This window comes from Onthophagus taurus, chromosome 7, assembly GCF_036711975.1.
Source record: "Onthophagus taurus isolate NC chromosome 7, IU_Otau_3.0, whole genome shotgun sequence".
Classification (NCBI taxonomy): Eukaryota; Metazoa; Arthropoda; class Insecta; order Coleoptera; family Scarabaeidae; genus Onthophagus; species Onthophagus taurus.
The window spans coordinates 5,248,966-5,267,133 of NC_091972.1; the positions used below are offsets into that span (position 1 = coordinate 5,248,966).

The window sequence follows — 18,168 nt, forward strand, 5'->3', positions numbered from 1 at the left end:
CTTTTCGTACCCAGAGGCAATTTTATTTTATTACCGTCGTCTTTATTCCTGTTCTTGGATTCCCAACTTCACCCAGACCATTTCCTTACCAGTTATATCAACTTCGAGTTAAAGGCGAAAATGTTCATTTATTCAATATGCTCGTGGTGTAATGATGTCTTAACAAGTTAAAATTGAATTCTTAAATTTAAATAAATTTTATTTTTTAATAAATTACATTATTGTTTATAAATTACTTTGTATATTATCCATTAATTGCGGCGTTATTTAATAAACCATCAAGGAGGGTTACGTTGAAACCATTGAAAAAAGGAAATGTTAGAATTAATGGTTTCCCTTCTTCATCATGACCGAAGTTAAATAAGCCGTGGAATAAATGATGATAATGAATCGGAGCTGGTAAAACGATCGTTGTGAATAAAAATAATATTAATTGAAATCCAATTATCTAAAAATAAAATTTAAATTTAATTATTTTAAAGATGGTGTAATAAATAATTACAAATATCTTTTTTTTGTCAACCGGATCCGGGAATTCGCATAAAATTCGAAAAAGCAGCACCTCCAGCTTCATTAGTAACATTAGTACCCACATCTGTTGTCACCGAAGTTTGAGGGTTGTGTAAGTTATTTAAGGCATGGTTTAAAATATCGATATGAAATCCATTGGCGAATGGCACAGTAATTGCGATGGGGGTTGGTGGTTTTTGATAAAAGTGATGGAAGTTGTGTAAATGGTTTAAATGATGGAAATAATACAAAGGGAAACAATTTATGTTTGATATTAAAAAAATTAATGTTGTTGCTTTAAGAATCTAAAATCAAAATTTTATAACACCTTTATAATAACAGCTATAATTTTTACCTGAAACATTTCGGTCTATATCTTAACTACGATTTTCACTTACTAAGAAAAATCAAAGGAAACTTTTTTATAATAAACATATCCAACGTGATAACACATTCTTTAAATTTGCTTTAGATCTACTCTAACTTTTTATAAAAATACTTTCACTTATTGTTAGATGAAATACAAATAACTTTCTTTAAATCAATTTAATGTTATGATTGTAAAATTTCGAAGTAAATTGTTTAATAAACTTAAATTTACCCCGTTTAGAAAAGGAATCGTAACCACAACAGGGTTATGCATCGGTTCGGGTCGATGATGAATTGGAGGAGGTGGAATAAAGATAGGGATAAAAATGGGTTTCCCCAAAATTGAATGTTCAAGAATGAAGCATAAGTAAAGAAAGAAAATCTACAAAAAAAATCGTTCATAACAATTAAGTAATGTTAATCAATATTAATTACCTTGCGTTTTAGAACCATAATAAAAATGATTTTAACAATAAATCAAACACATTAAGAACTTATTGCAGATTTTAAGGAGAAATGTAAAATCGCTACTTATATACTTCATTAAATAGGTTAGAAACACTTCGTAATTTACACCCATTTTAACTAACATTAATATTAGCGTCAACAGAAAGTTATTTTTTTTTTAATTAAATAATAAAAACGTTAAAACTTAATCAATATAATTTTTTAATCAACAAATAACATGCAAAATACAATAAATAATAAAATTAAATTACTACCCAGCCATAACTTGAAGATTACTTAAAGCGTTATTAAGTGCACTAACACTCCATCCATTAAAAAATGGGAAAGTTAAAATAACTGGTTTATATACAGGTTGAGGTCGTTCATATATAATTGGTAATAAAAAAGGTTTCGAAATCACCATTGTTACAAATAAAGAAATTAATAACAGTTTTAATATCTACAAATAAAAATAAAAGTACATACAAAAAAAATGTATTAAAAATTATTGTATTTACCTTTCTTTCTAACATCTCAACTAAAGATTTTTACTCTTTGATGGTTGGAGAGAAACTAAAAGATTAACTCATTAATTACTTGTATTTAAGATAATGTTCTTTAATTAGGAGTTTTAATGAAATTATAAGAGGTGAGTGAAAATTGGAATAAAACTTGTTTTATTAATTTGATTAGGATGAGGAAAGTGATCTTGACCTGGTGAAGACGGAAATGTTTGTTTAAGTTTTTAGGACGAACCTAAGAAAGTGGAAGGTAAATGTTTATCTTTCTAACAAGAAGAAGAGAAACTATTTCATTAATATTTTACTCAAGAGAAATGTATGAAGTCTTCCACAAGAAGATCGTTTTTTAATCGAGTAAAAATAAAATTATTGATATAAATTAAAAAGATTTATGAGTTGTGAAACAATAAATAATGAGTTAAAAGTTTTAGAAAATAATGAAGATTTCCATTTAATGCTTAATGATGACATATTTACAAAGTAACAACGTTTCCTGGAATAATAATGTGAGTTGATTTAATCTAAATCTTTATTGTCGTGTGTGAAACCTATTATTTTATACAGGTAACCTGTAAATACAAGAATAAGTGAGAAATGCAAGGCTTTACGAGATATATATATATATGTTACCTGCAATATCCGAATCTCTTAACATCGTCCCTTAATATTATCCTTAACATCTCTCAATACCATCCTTGGTCTCGCTTAACATCAATGTATACATCTGACGCTTAATTAAAAAGGATTTCATTTCAAGTGGTAATTTCTAAAATCTAAATAGAAAAGCAGAATTCAACTATACGTATGTTTAATAATATTTTCGAATATCTCACACCATTTAAGGGCTGGTAGTAATTTGGCGACAAAGCCACCAAGCTTTCACGAGTCACATGAATATTCATCACGCCATTATAATATTTCATTCACCGCTTTGGGATTAAACCGCAAGAGATTCGAAATGGGGAAAAGGTGAAAATGGAATTTGTTAATTAAGGTATTAAAAAATATCTTAATCAATTATAAACATATAGGTGAAATGTAACAATTTTTGTGTATACAGATTTTATGGTAAGGGCGGTAATTGAGTAAAAGTAGTGTGTTGTAGAATTCGATGTTAGACGGACGCCTCTTGGATTATTCTGAAGAGCATCCTCGGGACATAATTATACCTCCCTATTGGATGTTCCAACAACCGCTCAAGATCGGCCGCAACACCCGATACGTCCCGTTGTGGGCTCTTGAGAATGGTGGCGTGTCGGTCAGCACCGCACCTAATTGAAACTTGAGATCCGTGTTTAAGAGCAAATATTCATCAGACGTGGCTGCCAAGTTTATTTGTGGAGTTAACCCAACGAGAAGGGAACTTGGCGTTGTTCGCCCCCATTGTAAGGGGGTACCCCTTTGCTCCTCATCCTACTCCATAAGCGCGCTCGGCCATAGATAATTGCGTGGAAAGTTTGTGCCCCACTCGAAAGCCGCATTGAAATTTTTGGTATTAAATTTTTGATTAAATTCTCTGCCCTCCTTCAGTTATTTCCGCGAATTCGGCATGGGTAATTGACCAAACTTTTGCTAACCAAGCGTTTCAATAGCATTCGAGTCAAGTATCAAGAACATTTTTAATAATCTTTTATTACTTAATTTAACAAAATTTTATTTTTTTTTTGTATTTTCTTTCCTTCGTTTATCTTTGTGAGCGGGTTTTTGCCAGCAGATTTTGTGGCCGATTTAGTAATTTTCAGTGATCCGAGAAAAACCGTCGACGTCTAGACGAGAACCGACGTTCCCTCAAAGGAAAAATATGAGAACACCGACGCGGTTTGTGGAAAATCCGTAATAAAATAACCACCGACCGTTGGATGGATGGGCGTGCGAGAAAAAGATAAAGGCAAACCCAAGCTGTCGTCCACACAAGACCTAATACAATTTACAGAAAAACCATTGGTGCAAGACTCAAATTAATTTCTTATTTAAGACTGCAACCGAGTAATTGAAAACTAAGCTGTGGTAAAATGTTTGTGTTGTACAAACAGTTATAAAATATTTTTTGTTTCATTTATTAATAATTTAACAAACACAAATTTCATAAAAGCTTTTTATTAAAAACTCATGGAATTATAAAGAAAATCTTTTACATTTCATCCATTGTGCCAAAAGTTCATTTAACGGTACATTTTTACGTTTCCATGATTAAAATGCGGCCGCCTGGTAGAGTTGTGTAGTTTACATTTTACATTTCGAGGTCCGTGCTTTTATCGTTTTCGTTTGTCGAGGCTCTTGTACCGGACGAGTTCTTGTCCGCGTTTTAATTATGAAAATTACGACCCACGGCGCTCCATAGCAAAAGTGCGCTTTTCCTGGAAACGATCCGCAAAAGAAATTCTGAGTGTGGCCTCGGAACTGAACTATAATTCGATTCAAACATTTTCCGCATTTTAATGAAATTCGAGAGACCGAAGAAACGCAAAAACCGACGGGCAAGATTGAAGGGGAAGTGGTAATTTACATTGCCGGCAGACCGAGACGAGATTTTCAATTTCTCTGAGCTGCTAGCTGAGTCGCCGGCTGGACTTTCTTTTATTCGGAAATCGGCCGAAGTTTAACTTTGAAACTGCAGAGATTGGTACTGAATTTCTAAAGATTATTGCCATTTAGATGAAGGTTTGATTCAAAAAGTTAAAGGTGGAGAATTTTTTCTGTCAAAACTTGTAACAATTATGTGAATTACCGCTAAAATTCAAAAGCCATAAACTTTTCCATAATGAAGCTAAATTCTCCCTAAACTTTATGAATATTTCATGTTCCTAGCTAGAAATTGTCACATAACCCTGAACTATACCTTAACACAATTCTCCAACCCCAATTGCCTCACCTCACATTATTATTTTATTTTGCTATCGACTTTAAAACTTTTCATGATTTTATAACAATTATTCTTTTTGTATGAAGATTAACGAAAGCAAGACAAAGGTGCTCATACAATCGAGAAGTAACAGAATGAGAAGGCAAAATCTAACGTTTGGAGATCGGAATTTTGAGGTTGTAAATAACTGTGCATCTCTACCCAATATCCGGGACGAAATGAGAGAAATGCGAAGTAGAATTACCAGCACAAGTAAGACGTACTACACTCTGTCCAACCTTTTCAAGTGTGGAAACGTTCATAGAACAACAAAGATACAGCTTCATAAGACAATTATAAGAACAACCTTATGCTATGGCAGTGAAGTTTGGACGCTGTCACAAAAATCCGAATCAAAGATGCTTTCGAGAGAAAGATTCTGCGTAGAATCTACAGTTCAGTCAAAGAAGATGAACAATTGAAAATACGATATAAAAATGAACTATACAATCTCTTTAACACTCCAATAGCCGCATGCCATCTAAGAGATGACGTAGACAGTCTGTCTGGACCATTGAGGTCTTATATATAATCTAGAGTGCGTATGCTGTTGTCCCCACCACGCCTAAAATGAAGCCAGAAAGGTCGCCATGTTAGATGTACCAACTTAGCGGGAAATTCGAAATTCTTATACAAGATGTTCCGGTGACTCGGGGCATAAAATGAACCTCATATACTAGAGCAAAAATGATGATGATCATGAAAAAAAAATTATTATAAAAGTCTTCAAATGGCCAAGATATAGGCCATCAAAGTTCCGAAATTTTAACACATTTTTCTAAATAATTTCAATTCCATTTATGGTAGAGTGTTGAAATTTGGTACAGGGTAAACAAATATCAAGCAAAATCATTGAACCAATTTTGACTTTGATCGGGCGGCGGCAACCATGCTATACAGCCTGTCCCTAAAATTTGTTTGCTCAGAACTTTTTTGTTCGCTCATAACCCTACATTTATTTTTGTACTTTTTAATAGAAAATTGATTTTAGAAACATTTATCACTCTTTGAAAATTTTGATAACATTAACCGTTTTCGAGTTATACGCGAAAATATTAAGCTTCGATTTCAATGGTAACACTAAAAAACAAAAATCTTCGAAAAAGTCAAGGTTGGCCATGGCAATTAAAAAAAAACAAATTGTGCTGTCAACTTGCTTATGTCGTTTAAACACAAATGATAGTTTTTTGTTAGTTAAGTTTTTATTAATTTTAAGTGTTCAAAATGGAGAGTTACACATTTAGTGAACAAACTGATATGATTTTGTCATTCTGGGAATGTCATGGAAACGCCGTAGCAGCCGCTAAGATCAGTTCGAACACCCGAACTAGAAGAAGATATTCTAGACTACGTAGAAGAAAATATTACAGATAGTACTTTGGATATGGCGAGGCATTTTTTAACTTCAAAAACATTTCATTGTTACAAAGTTCAGGAAGATCGACTGACTGCAATATTGCCAAATAATGCAGCGCAAAATCCAAATTGATGATCAGTTTTTAGAAAAAGTGCTTTTTACAGATGAATCCACTTTTTCTAAAGATGGAATCACCATTTTGAGAAATTTACATAGTTGAGCGGACGAAAATCCAAGATTTAAGAAAACTTGGAAATCTCCATGATTTTCTCTTAACGTTTGAGCTGGCATTGTGGGCGATGTAATTATTAGACCCGTTTTCTTGCCATCAAGGCTGGATGGACATACATATAGGCGACATTTAGAGGAATTAGATGATTTTTTAGATGACATTCCTTTAAACACAAGGCAAGCAATGTGGTATATGCATGATGGTGCTCCTGCGCATAGCACACAGGCTGTCCAAGAATTTCTGAGGGGACGTTTTCCGGGACGGTGGATTGGACGATCGCCGGATCTTATACCTGTAGATTTTTATTTAAATCGCTAGTTTACTGCGTTGAAATAACTTCATTTGATCAACTTCGAACTGAGATCAGAGTGCGCTTTAATTTAAGACGGCGATATCAGGCAGTGTTTTTGAACATCTGCTTTAGTATTTTTTCTTCTTTTTTATTTATTACTATTTGTTTATAATTTTATTGCTCTTGTTAATATTTTTGTTAGAATTTTTGTTATATTCTTGTTTGTTGTTACCGTGACAATTCAATTTATTGTTTTGGAAATTACATTCTTTTATTCAACTGAAATAAATTAACACTATTTAACTAAATCTGCACTTAGAAATTTATGCAAATAATGGTTATTAGTTCAGTTCGTTTTTCAATTCTCATCGCCAACTAAGATCTTGCGGAATATGTTTCCTTTTTTTGTTTGTTACGATTGAAATCAAAGCTTAACATTTTCGCATATAACTCGAAAACGGTCAATGTTATCAAAATTTTCAAAGAGTGATAAAAGTTTCTAAAATAAATTTTCTATTAAATAGCACAAAAATAAATGTAGGGTTACGTGCGAACAAAAAAGTTCTGAGCAAACAAATTTTAGGGACAGCCTGTATAGCATGGTTGCCGCCGCCCGATCAAAGTCAAAATTGGTTCAATGATTTTGCTTGATATTTGTTTACCCTGTACCAAATTTCTACGCAAAAATGGTATTGAAAATATTTAGAAAAATGTGTTAAAATTTCTGAACTTTGATGGCCCATATTTTGGCCATTTGAAGACTTTTATAATAATTTTTTTTTACGAATCGTCATCATTTTTGCTCTAGTATATGAGGTTAATTTTATGCCCCGAGTCACCGGAACACCCTGTATATACTTATGCACGAATTTACATTATTATAAACTGGAAAGACAGAAAATAACCAAAACAAAACATTAATTTTTTATTGATAAATAATTATTAATTATATGTTATTTTAAAAGAACTTAATAATTTTAAGCCATAACCCTTATAATTAACAAAAACTAAGAAGAAAATATTTAAAGCAATTCCGATTATTTAGAGCAAATAATTGTTAGTTTATTTAAAAAAAACTGAACAGTCCTTAATAATAAACTTTACTTGAACTTCAATTGAAGACCTTGCTGCAAGAAGGGAGTAGCTCCATTTATCAAGAGAAGGAGTTGTCCCCTTCTTATACCGAGGTCTTTAATTGTTAATTCCAAGTCAAGTAACCAGAAACATTTTATGGACTGTTGTAAATAATCGTCCAACCTATCAAATTATAAAAAACATATGTGAAACGAAAAGAATTCGAAAACTTTCAACAAAAATCAAATTTTAATAAAAATAACAATATGTTTATGAGAATTGTGAGGTTATAATTGTAGGTACAATAGAGACTTGAAACTATAGCTAAGTTCAGGTCGGTACATACAACATGTCTGACTTTCTGATTACCCCCACCACCACCACATACGCTCTCTACATTATATATAAGACCTCAATGGTCTGGACTAACCAGTTAATACTTTTGCATGCATTGAATAGACTATCTTAGAGATAACATGCGCCCACTCTTGTAATAACCGGAGGCGAGACTACTGCAGTGTTAAGGAAGCTAACATTTCAACGTATATAAAGTGCAAAGACTCAAATGGGCGGGTCATATAGAAAGAATGGACGTTTCAAGAGTGGGCAAAAGAGTACGTCTAGAGGAACTTGAAGGCAGACGGCCAGTGACAAGAGCAGGTTATCGCTGGCAGGATAAAGTGGAAACAGATGCACGAACCATACTGCATGTGATGTGCATAATTGGAAAGCGATAGCGCGAGACAGGCGAATTGAACTGTAGTGCCATTGTATTGATGAATTCTTTTTGTATAAAATTAACAATTCAAAAAGAATTCTCGAGTTACGAAGTCATTCGAAGTCCGCCGTATCTTCTTGAATAATAGGTGTCTCTCCTTTACTAATGGTTATTTTATCTTTAGCTGTTAATCCAACTATTTTCCTTGTTCTACAGTTTTACAAAATTTCTCAAGGAAAATTTAATTCTCTATTTAATACAATATTAAGAATTATTTCGTTTAAAGTTATCAAAGTAAAATAATGTTGGTAGAATTAATGATTAATGTTGTAATTAATTTTTCACCAACTTACATTTTATGTACCTATTATGATTCAAAGAGGGTAAGTTTTGAAGATTTGAAACCATTAATTCTTTCGCTTTTCAGTTAAAACAGAGCGAAGTTCCGGTTGGAAAAAAATTACGACGACACTTTGGCTTATACCGCGAGTAAAAGAAGAAGAAAAGAAATTCGGTAAGCTTATAACGTTAGTGAGGAGGAAGAAAAGAAGCGATAAAAAAGGAGTCGCGATAAGCGAACCGGCGCGAGTAGCACAAAGACGAGATAAATGTTTGGACCGTGACATCTTTCACGGTTGAATTATTTAGGCGCTCTTAGGAAATTGAGCGCTCGGTAAAATATAGCTGGCGGTGTTTAAATTTTCATATCGCACCCGTACTTAGGGGGCCGAAGGCATACGACGACGCGCTCAATTTATATTTTCTTTTGCCACTTACATAAAGAAGCTGTCAACGCTCGCCCTCCTCCCTAAAACCATCTCCAATTTCTTAACCGTGGGGAGCATCAGGTGGCGCTCATTTATTTTATAATAATAAATGCGTTCCGGGAAAGTTGATTTGTAGGGAGTTCATATTTCCTTTGAGGATATTTTATAAAGAACTGATTTAAAAGTCTATAATTTTTTTAATGAACGGTAGAAGTGTTTGGGTTAAGTACTACGATTTAGCGAAGCCGTACCTCTCCCTTTGTTTTCCTTTATACGTTCATTAATTATCAAAGTTTACCGTATAAACGCCCACCGCTGGATTTGGAGGCTTCAGGCGAATGACTGAAAACTTTCCTGGGATAACCCTGTTTGCTTATCTTTGCCGAACTTTGCTTATGACTCGTTCCATAGTATACTGAATAAAAACATCTAAATTTGCATCAATTTACATAAGATTAGAATTAAGTGAAATAACGTTTATTATATCTCTTTTCTAAAAAAGTCTAAAAAAATCTTTATAATCGCCGGGGGTGTTTGTTATGAAGAATCCAGGTCGTACATCGTAAATTTCTTCAGAGGTTGGGTTCGGGTCGTAAACGTTTCGTAATTTAATATATTTCCTCACTCCGCGTTGACTTTTTTCTTCGTAGAATTGCTACGTTCATTTTTTCTTGTAACCCCTGGGATATCCCCACGGTCGCAGCTCATTTCCGGAGCAACGTAATCGACCGATACGCTGATTAAACCGATCTGGGTCGGTTGTAAAAAGAGGCAGGCTGTATGATGAGTGTCCAATGGGACGATCGTTTTAAACCCCTCATATCGACCGAAACGAACTCAACTTCGAGTTCAATATTAAACTTTTACGGATATAGCCCTCGGGGCTTCTTCACTGTATCTGCAAGCGTTTCTGTTTTCAATAATTCAATATTAGTTATAAAATTACTACTTTAAAAATCATGGACATACTTATTAGAATGGTTTCAGTTTCTTTTTAATTCAAAACACACAGTATTGGTAATGGTAACAGGCGTTTAGGATATACGATCGTTAATTTTTTGTTGTGCCATGTAGTCGTAAAAACGAGACGTCCCTTTAATTTTTTTTGCGTTGTAATTGTGGCAGTTTTAATGCTGAAATATTGCGAACGTCCTCGTGACTGTGGATCGTATTTCGCAGGCTTCTACTGGTTTCCAATATCCGATAGCACGAACCTCATAACTAACCGCTGGATGGCGCAGTTCAGTGCAGGATATGCGATATTTAAAATTTCCATCGAAAGGTTCCAATATGAAATAAATAAGAAAATTTATATTACAAATATGCGTTAAATTATTTATATCCTATTATGATAAGGATTTATAAAATTAGCTGGTACCTTTTTCGCATTTCATCGCTTCGAAAGAAAATTTAATATAGATAGGGGCTGAATCCAATCTGTTTTAGTACTCTTCAATAAACTTAACTCTATGCTTGAAAGCACGCAACTGATTTATCAAGTCTGAGCTCTCCATTTAAATAAATAGATCAAATTGAATCAATTGAAATGAATGCTTTTAGTAAATTTGGTATATTACAAAGAATCCATGTAGAACTTAAAGATTTCAGAATTCAAACATAGCCTATATAGCAGCATGATGAACAATTTGTTGTGTAAAATGTAAACAATTTTTGAGTTGCAGTGCTGAAGTTGTGACTAAAAATACTTTCATTCAGCAGCTAAAAAGATACACCTCCTCTGGTGACCACGTCACATGTCATAGCCATGGTATTTAGCACCATTAAGAACAAATAGAAATATTGATCTTACTTATTAATGCTAATCTTACACAGAAATTATGCCATTTCACTACTCAATTGGATTGTGAATTTGAATTCGTAATGTGCATGCACAATTTATTATCAAGTATCCTCTAAGGTGTCCTCTTAGTTGTGAGAGCACATCTAATTCGAATCGAAAATTCTATTTGTTCCTCAAGATCTTAGTACAACCTGGTTGATTGAAATAATAGATGAGGAAATTTCTTGCACATCTTTGAATATTTTAGTAGTTCTAATTTAATGTGTAATACAACGTATAAAATAAAATGAGACACACAACCATATAAAATCCATAAAAATGAAGTGTTAATAAAGAAAACTGTTTTTCTCTTGAGTAATGTTTATGTGGGCAATTGGTTCAGATGGTAATCTTCAAGTTTCTCTCATGTAAACTAGGGTCAAATTACAGTTTCAGTTATAGTCTTGTACATATATATTACCGCGGGCGCGATACAGAGGGCGCTGGGGACATTAGCATACAGCAGCAGTGGCGCGGGTCTCCTGGAGAGACCAAAGTGTTTCGGCGCTATCTGGAACGGAGAAATTAAATTAGCATGCATTTATTCATCCGGTCGACGGCGGTTCTGGGTGAAATGGGAACCCGTTTAGGTATCCTCGAGGAGAAATGCCAATCCTTTCCTTTCCCTCGTTGGTTCGTTCGTCCCGCACCGTTTCCGACCGTCATCCCCTTTTGTACCGCAACAATTGAGTGAATCTCTTCTTTTTCTTTCCTGAATAGATGGTCCATTCAATGTGGAAGATTTTAACTTTAATCCGTCTTCAAGATTTTTACGGAATTTGAAAAAAAAATAAATTATCGAGTTTTATTATATCGAAAATCCCATTTGAACCAACATGCTTAGTCCGGAAAGAGAGGAACGGCGACGATGAAAACAAGGCCATCGTGACGCCCCGTGAACGTTCGTTCCGCGTTGGATGCAAACTACATTATTCCCGGGACATTCTAGCCTCTTTGTCGTTCGGTCGACCGTTAGACGGGAGAATAAATAAAACATCCCCGGGCGGTTTTTGCGCAATTTACCCGTTCCCTTCTAGAATTGGACAGAGGGCGATCTTTTATCCCGAGCGGCGACCCATCCCGGATGAAAGAATCGCCGTTAGCGTCGTAAAGGATACACGGCATTCGTTGCTGTGGGGACTTAAGCTTTTATTCTTCCGCAGGATCACGATATTGTCATGTCAAATAACAAAATAAACAGCGAATCACCCACGATGTTCCTCGGTTTATGCGCCTATAAATGCGACCGCGATATATTCTTGGGCACAAAAGGTTCTTCCGGTAATAAGTTTAACGTATCTTTTTTGATGGTAAACATTACCTAAGCCAATGGGTACCAAACATTTCGAAAATGACTTCATTATTTATTAAACATATACAGTGTGTCCCCGTAAGGTATAATTGACGATACATTTTTTAATTCAAATTCCATCTTTTTCAATTGAATCGGTTATTTCGAAAAGGCCACTACTCCAAAAAAGTAAATTTTACAGGAGAACAAAAAAACGTTTCATTTTGGTATTAGTCAGAATATCGATTTCTTTTCAGAACAAAGACCTAAATTATGATACACGTGAAAGTTTTATAAACAAAAAAAAATTTAAAAATAAATCTAATACGCAATTAAACAAATTTTTGTATTTGGATTTGTGGCCTTTTCCAAACAAATATTGGTGGTTTCATGATTGATGATTAAAAAAATTTAAGTATTGTTAATAAAAAAATTTATTAGATAAAAAAAAAGATTTTACAGTTAAGAAATACTTAATGGTATTTAATAATCCTCTTCTGGCGGTTCATAACTATTAGTAGTAGGCCATAAAATCAGCTCATCATAAAAAAATTTTTTGTCTTCTGGTACATACTGCACAAGTTTCTTTATATTGGCCATTTTTTTGTAATTTATAGCGATTTTAGCAGTGTAAGCAAGCTTTGATGGTAGAGGAGGACAAACTCCAGATGGTTTTCCAAATGAAAATTCATAGAAAATAAGCCCATCGATGAATGGGCGTACTTTAACAATGCCAGATTTTGTGCAATCATATTCGAACTCATTGTACTGAGAAATTTGAAAAGTCTTCTTTTCATCTCTAGCTTTTTTCCCATAGGAGTCGATTGACAAAGTGGTTTTCTTATAGTACTTAGGCCACCATTCCTTAAAGTCAAAAATTTCTTCATTATTAACCCTTTTTATTGAGAACAGAGATTTTTTAGGGGATTTTTCTATTAGCTGAAAATATTCTTCAGGAAGAAATATTCGATCTTGCTTACGAATAAGCCTTTTTGCTACCCCAAAGTCTCTATCGCTTGGGAGAAATGAATGACTCCTGATTGGAAAATAGTGGAAAATTTTTCTAAATCTTTCTGTGGAGGCGAGAGCCAAAAGGAAACGTATTACTGTGTGATTCTTATTTTGCCCAGCGCATCCATCTGAAAATATATGAATTTCTTTTACATTTTCAGAAACTTCATTCTCAAAATAATGTTGCACACTTCGTTGGGTCCTTTGTGAGCCTGGCCCTCATGATAAGAGTAAAATTTAGCCTCTCCTGTTTTTAAGTTATGTATACTGAATTCAAAAACCCATAGTTCACAGTTCTTGATGTGTTGTAGTTTTTTATAGAATTTCTTAGCCCTGTTTTTGTGAACTAAGAGTTTTACTGTAGCAACTCTTTTTGCATTGTCATTGAGAGTTGTACTTTTAACTTTCTGACCAAGTTCTTCACAGGCCGAACATACGTCAACTTGAGGGCAACCAAAAGTATAAGTAAAATTTTCATGGAAATATTTCAAATAAAAACCGTATTTCACTTTTGAGTCAGGAAACTTTTTCATAAACATATTATGCATTTGTTGAACATCCAAAGTAGCAGGCAAGTACTTTTTTAATATATTGTTTGAATAATGTACTTCCTTAACATCAAACGATTCTATGTGTTCTTTTATTTGCAAGCATACCTCACCTGGTATTAAATTATGTCTAGATTTTACAGATTTACCTCTATTGTCTCTTGGAGTAGTTCCAGAAATTAGTAGAAGACATAATCGTCTAACATGCTTTTCACCAACGCCATTTAAACTCAAGAAAGCTTTTTTACATACCTGCTTACGAATTCCATTCAAACAAACATGAAACAGAAAATTATTGGGTCTCTCAATATGTTTCTTGGCATTTTGAGATTTTCTACTTCTTTTAACAGGTTTCGCTTCTATCAAACTTTGTAAGTAGGAGTCTTGAGAGTTTTTATCATCAAACTGATGCAAAGATGTTAACAAAGCGATTCTATCTAATTCTAAATAATTTTCACAATATTGTTTACGACAAGTACAGTCGATTCCAGTTTGTCGTGCCATAACCTTTTTTCCAACATGATTAATATGTGCCTCACCTTTTACTTTAGCTTTCTTAATAACTTCACTTTTATACTCGGAACGGTTAATAATGCCCTTCTTTCTCTTCTTTTGTTTACTATTTTCAATATTGTCACTATTTTCACTGTCAGAGCTACTCATTTTTATATAAACAATGCAACATAAACTAAAAAATACGATCAAGATCACAGAAAACTGCATCGATATGGCAGTCAGCTGTTCGGTCGGTACGCGTACATTTGATTAGAAAACGCCACTTGTCCGGAGATGTGGCCTTTTCAAAGTAAACAGGGAACAACACCGACATGGATTTTATTAACGAAGAGTGAAGTTTGCGGCGTTTTCGCATGTAACAAAGCTTAAAGCATATTTTGAATCAATTTCTGTGTTTAACTATTTTTGGTAAAAATATGGAGATGTGGCCTTTTCGAAATAACCGCTTCAATTAAAGTCTGGATGTCATAAAACGAAATATAACCAAGTTTTACGTCAAATATCCTCAAAGTACCAAAATTAACACAAGGTGTTTGTTAACCGTTGCCGGTAAAGTGCTCTTTCTGAGCAACGTACAGGGTGGGCAAATTTGGGTGTTAATATTCGCTATCTCAGAAACTATAAGAGATACGAAAAAAGTAGGTTCCATGTCCCGGTCTCTTTTTTCGAGATTAACCCAATCCCACAAACACCAAACCTCTATCTTCTTTTGTTTTTAAATTATAGCCAAAAAGTCAAATTTTCGTGATTTCAAAAAATGCTCAAATTTCGTTTATTTTTGAAATTAGAGAAATGGGGTTGATACGTTCTTAAGACACTTTTTTAAGTAGAATATGCTGCCGTTGAAAAATTTTAAAAATATTTGATGTATTTTGAGATACAACACAAAAAAATTTGTATTTTTTTAAATATAAGCTATAGTAGATTATGGTGTTACTGAAAAGAGCATATTTTTAGCTAAATAGTAAAATAGGAAATAGCGTGGATTTAGAAAAACGCAATAAATTATATTTTCAACAAGATGATTGCGGCCCACATTCTACCATTGTAATTAGAAATTATTTAAATACGTTATTTGGAAAATAATGGATTGGTAAATATGGCCGCCAAGAAGTCCGGATTTATCTATTATGGATTTTTATTATTGGAGTTATGTAAAAAAAAGTGTACACTGAAAATTTTAATAACAATTTAGACCGTTTAAAAAAAATGGAAACTGTTATTAGAGAAATTCCGTTGGACCATATTAGAAAAAATTATAAGCAATGTCGGAAAAGGGCCTTTATGTTAATTTACGTTAGATCGAAAATATTTTGTTAATCTTACGATTTAAAAATCTGCATTTTGCTTTTATATCCTAAATTAATTTAACATAGCAAACATTTTATCTTAATCAACTTTTGTTGTACATTGCTCAGAAAGACCACTATACCTGCAACGACTAACAAACTGTACCAAAGTTAGCGCAAGATAACTTTGGTACTTTGAGGACATTTGACGTAAAACTTGGTTATATTTCGTTTTATGATATCCAGACTTTAATTGCAAAAGATAGAATTTGAATTAAAAAATTTATCGTCAATTATACCTTACGGGGACACAATCCTGGGAATTGATAATTTAATAATAAGCGAATTGAAATTTGAAAAGCTGTCTTAATACACAGCTAGACTAACAGTACATCCCTTTTTGGACTTTACTCCGCCGACGAAGAGAACCAACTCTATGCTCAACTCTTGGGCGATCGTTCATAAATGCATATTCTGGCAAATCTCCTCCCATCCATTTTTTCCACATGCTCCTTCCACCTTTCTTTTCTTACTTTTGTCCATCTTACTACATTCTATATATTACATCTTTCTTTGATAGAAGTGTTGGTCTCCCTGTCTCGCAGTGTCACATTCATCTCAAGACTTTCATCTCCATCACCCTCATCGTCTGTTTAGTCTTATTTGTTTCTGCTGTTGTCTCGGTACCATGGCTTTATACAGGGAATGACTGCAACAAACTTCAAGGGGTGATTCTTTAGTGAATTTTAAGGGTACTTTCATATATGAACCATGGTCGACTTCGGCCCCCCTGGGGAGCTACGCACCTCCAAAAAGGGCGGAAAATTATGGTTTATTTTTTTTTTCTCAAAAACCATAAACGCTAGGAAAATGAAATTTGGGGAATATGTTTAACTCATAATAGAGCACGTTTTGACCCTATTTGTACTTTCATCCTACCCTTCTAAACTACTAAACGTAACCATCCCCTTTACATTTTTGCTAAAATTTTTTGTATGCAGATGATAAATACATTAAAAAAATTTTACATAGGGGGATGAAAGTATCCTAAAACTTTTTTGTCTCTCTAAAATTTTCCCAAAAACGATTAATTTTTGAAAAAAAAAATAATAAAGCAAACACTGCCCGTTAAACCACGGGGTTGTCGATCAAAAGTTGGAATGAATTTTTAATGAAAATATCTTAGTGGGCTTTCCAATCTTTATCAGAAATATGTTTGACGTTTAAATGTCAATGTTATTCTTACTATTATTATTAAATCTTATTAAGGTCCACTTTTACCATCCTCCTGATAAACTATCTAGAGCATAGTTGCCATGGTTACGGCGGTTTTAAGCGCTCTCATTGGCTAAGAGCTGGATTTATCTATCGGATAAATTTATCAAGAGGTGGTAAAAGTGGGGCTAAGTCTTTCAAATTAATTTTTGAATAAAGTTCTATCGCATTTACGCTCAAAATTTTAAATAAAATAATAGTAAGAAAACCACTGATATTTAAACGTCAAAAATATTTCTGGCAAAGATCATAGAAAAATGTATATATATTATGTATATAGAAGGTCATCTCGCTACTATTTTTTGGTACATTCAGCGCTCCCAAGGGGATTGTGAGGGAACTAATTAGGTTAAAGCGCGAAATTTAAATATAGGTATTTCTATACCGGTTTATACCAATCTTTGATTATATATAATATGGATTGAGCCAACGAGAGAGATAGCTTGCGCAAGGTGATCGAACCGAGATAGACATAGAAGCGTACTGACATATAATGGGCGTGCGTTAATTTATAAGATAATTAGAAGTAACATTTATAATACTTACAGGTGATGTGAAACTGTATTATCGCGAACTTTGCACACGAAACAATACATTTTTAAACATAACGGTGTGACTGGCTGTGACACAACAAAACGATAAACGTCAAATGGAAGAGGTTTGACACTTTTGTGCGCATGCGCCCGTCTGTTTAGTACCGTTTTATGTCTATCTTTGTTACACTTTCACATTATCGCTTTCCATCTGCGTCTATTCACCTTGAGCCACATTTTTGTTAGTAGATATATTCAGTTAGCTCAATCCATATTATATATAATCAAAGATACCAATACTTTATTTTGAAGAGGTCAAGTACATTTTACAAATAAATGCAAAAAAATATGAATTTATAGTTTTTCCAAGATAAAATTCATAATTTTAAATATAATATATATTGCTCTCATTTAAGAGCGCCAATTTATCTATCGGATAAACTTATGAAGAGGTGGTAAAAGTGGCCCTAACTTATTTAAACACTTAACTAAAGGATATAAAACACTAACGATAAGCCAAAGGAAAGTAAGGAAGAATATTTGCTTATACAACGGTGTTATCACCAGTTATCACACCAAACGTCAAAACAAAAATGTGACGTTTGCTTTCACCTTTGAGCCCTTTGAGTTTGACGTTACATATAAATTTTTCTATGGTTACAAGTGCTTTGTTTGT

The 18,168-nt window shown here is 33.5% G+C and overlaps 1 protein-coding gene and 1 long non-coding RNA gene across 8 annotated transcripts in view; both read right to left on the reverse strand.

Moving 5' to 3' along the window:
* The window catches only part of LOC111429185 (Down syndrome cell adhesion molecule 4), a 117,081-nt gene that overhangs the window by 61,168 nt on the left and 37,745 nt on the right, over positions 1-18,168 (reverse strand). The gene's annotated exons all lie outside the window — the stretch shown is intronic.
* Positions 179-1,499, reverse strand: LOC139430669 (uncharacterized). Its single transcript, XR_011641056.1, has 3 exons — positions 1,315-1,499; positions 503-1,261; positions 179-448 (listed from the first exon to the last, which is right to left on the reverse strand). It is a non-coding gene; the product is annotated as an uncharacterized lncRNA (long non-coding RNA).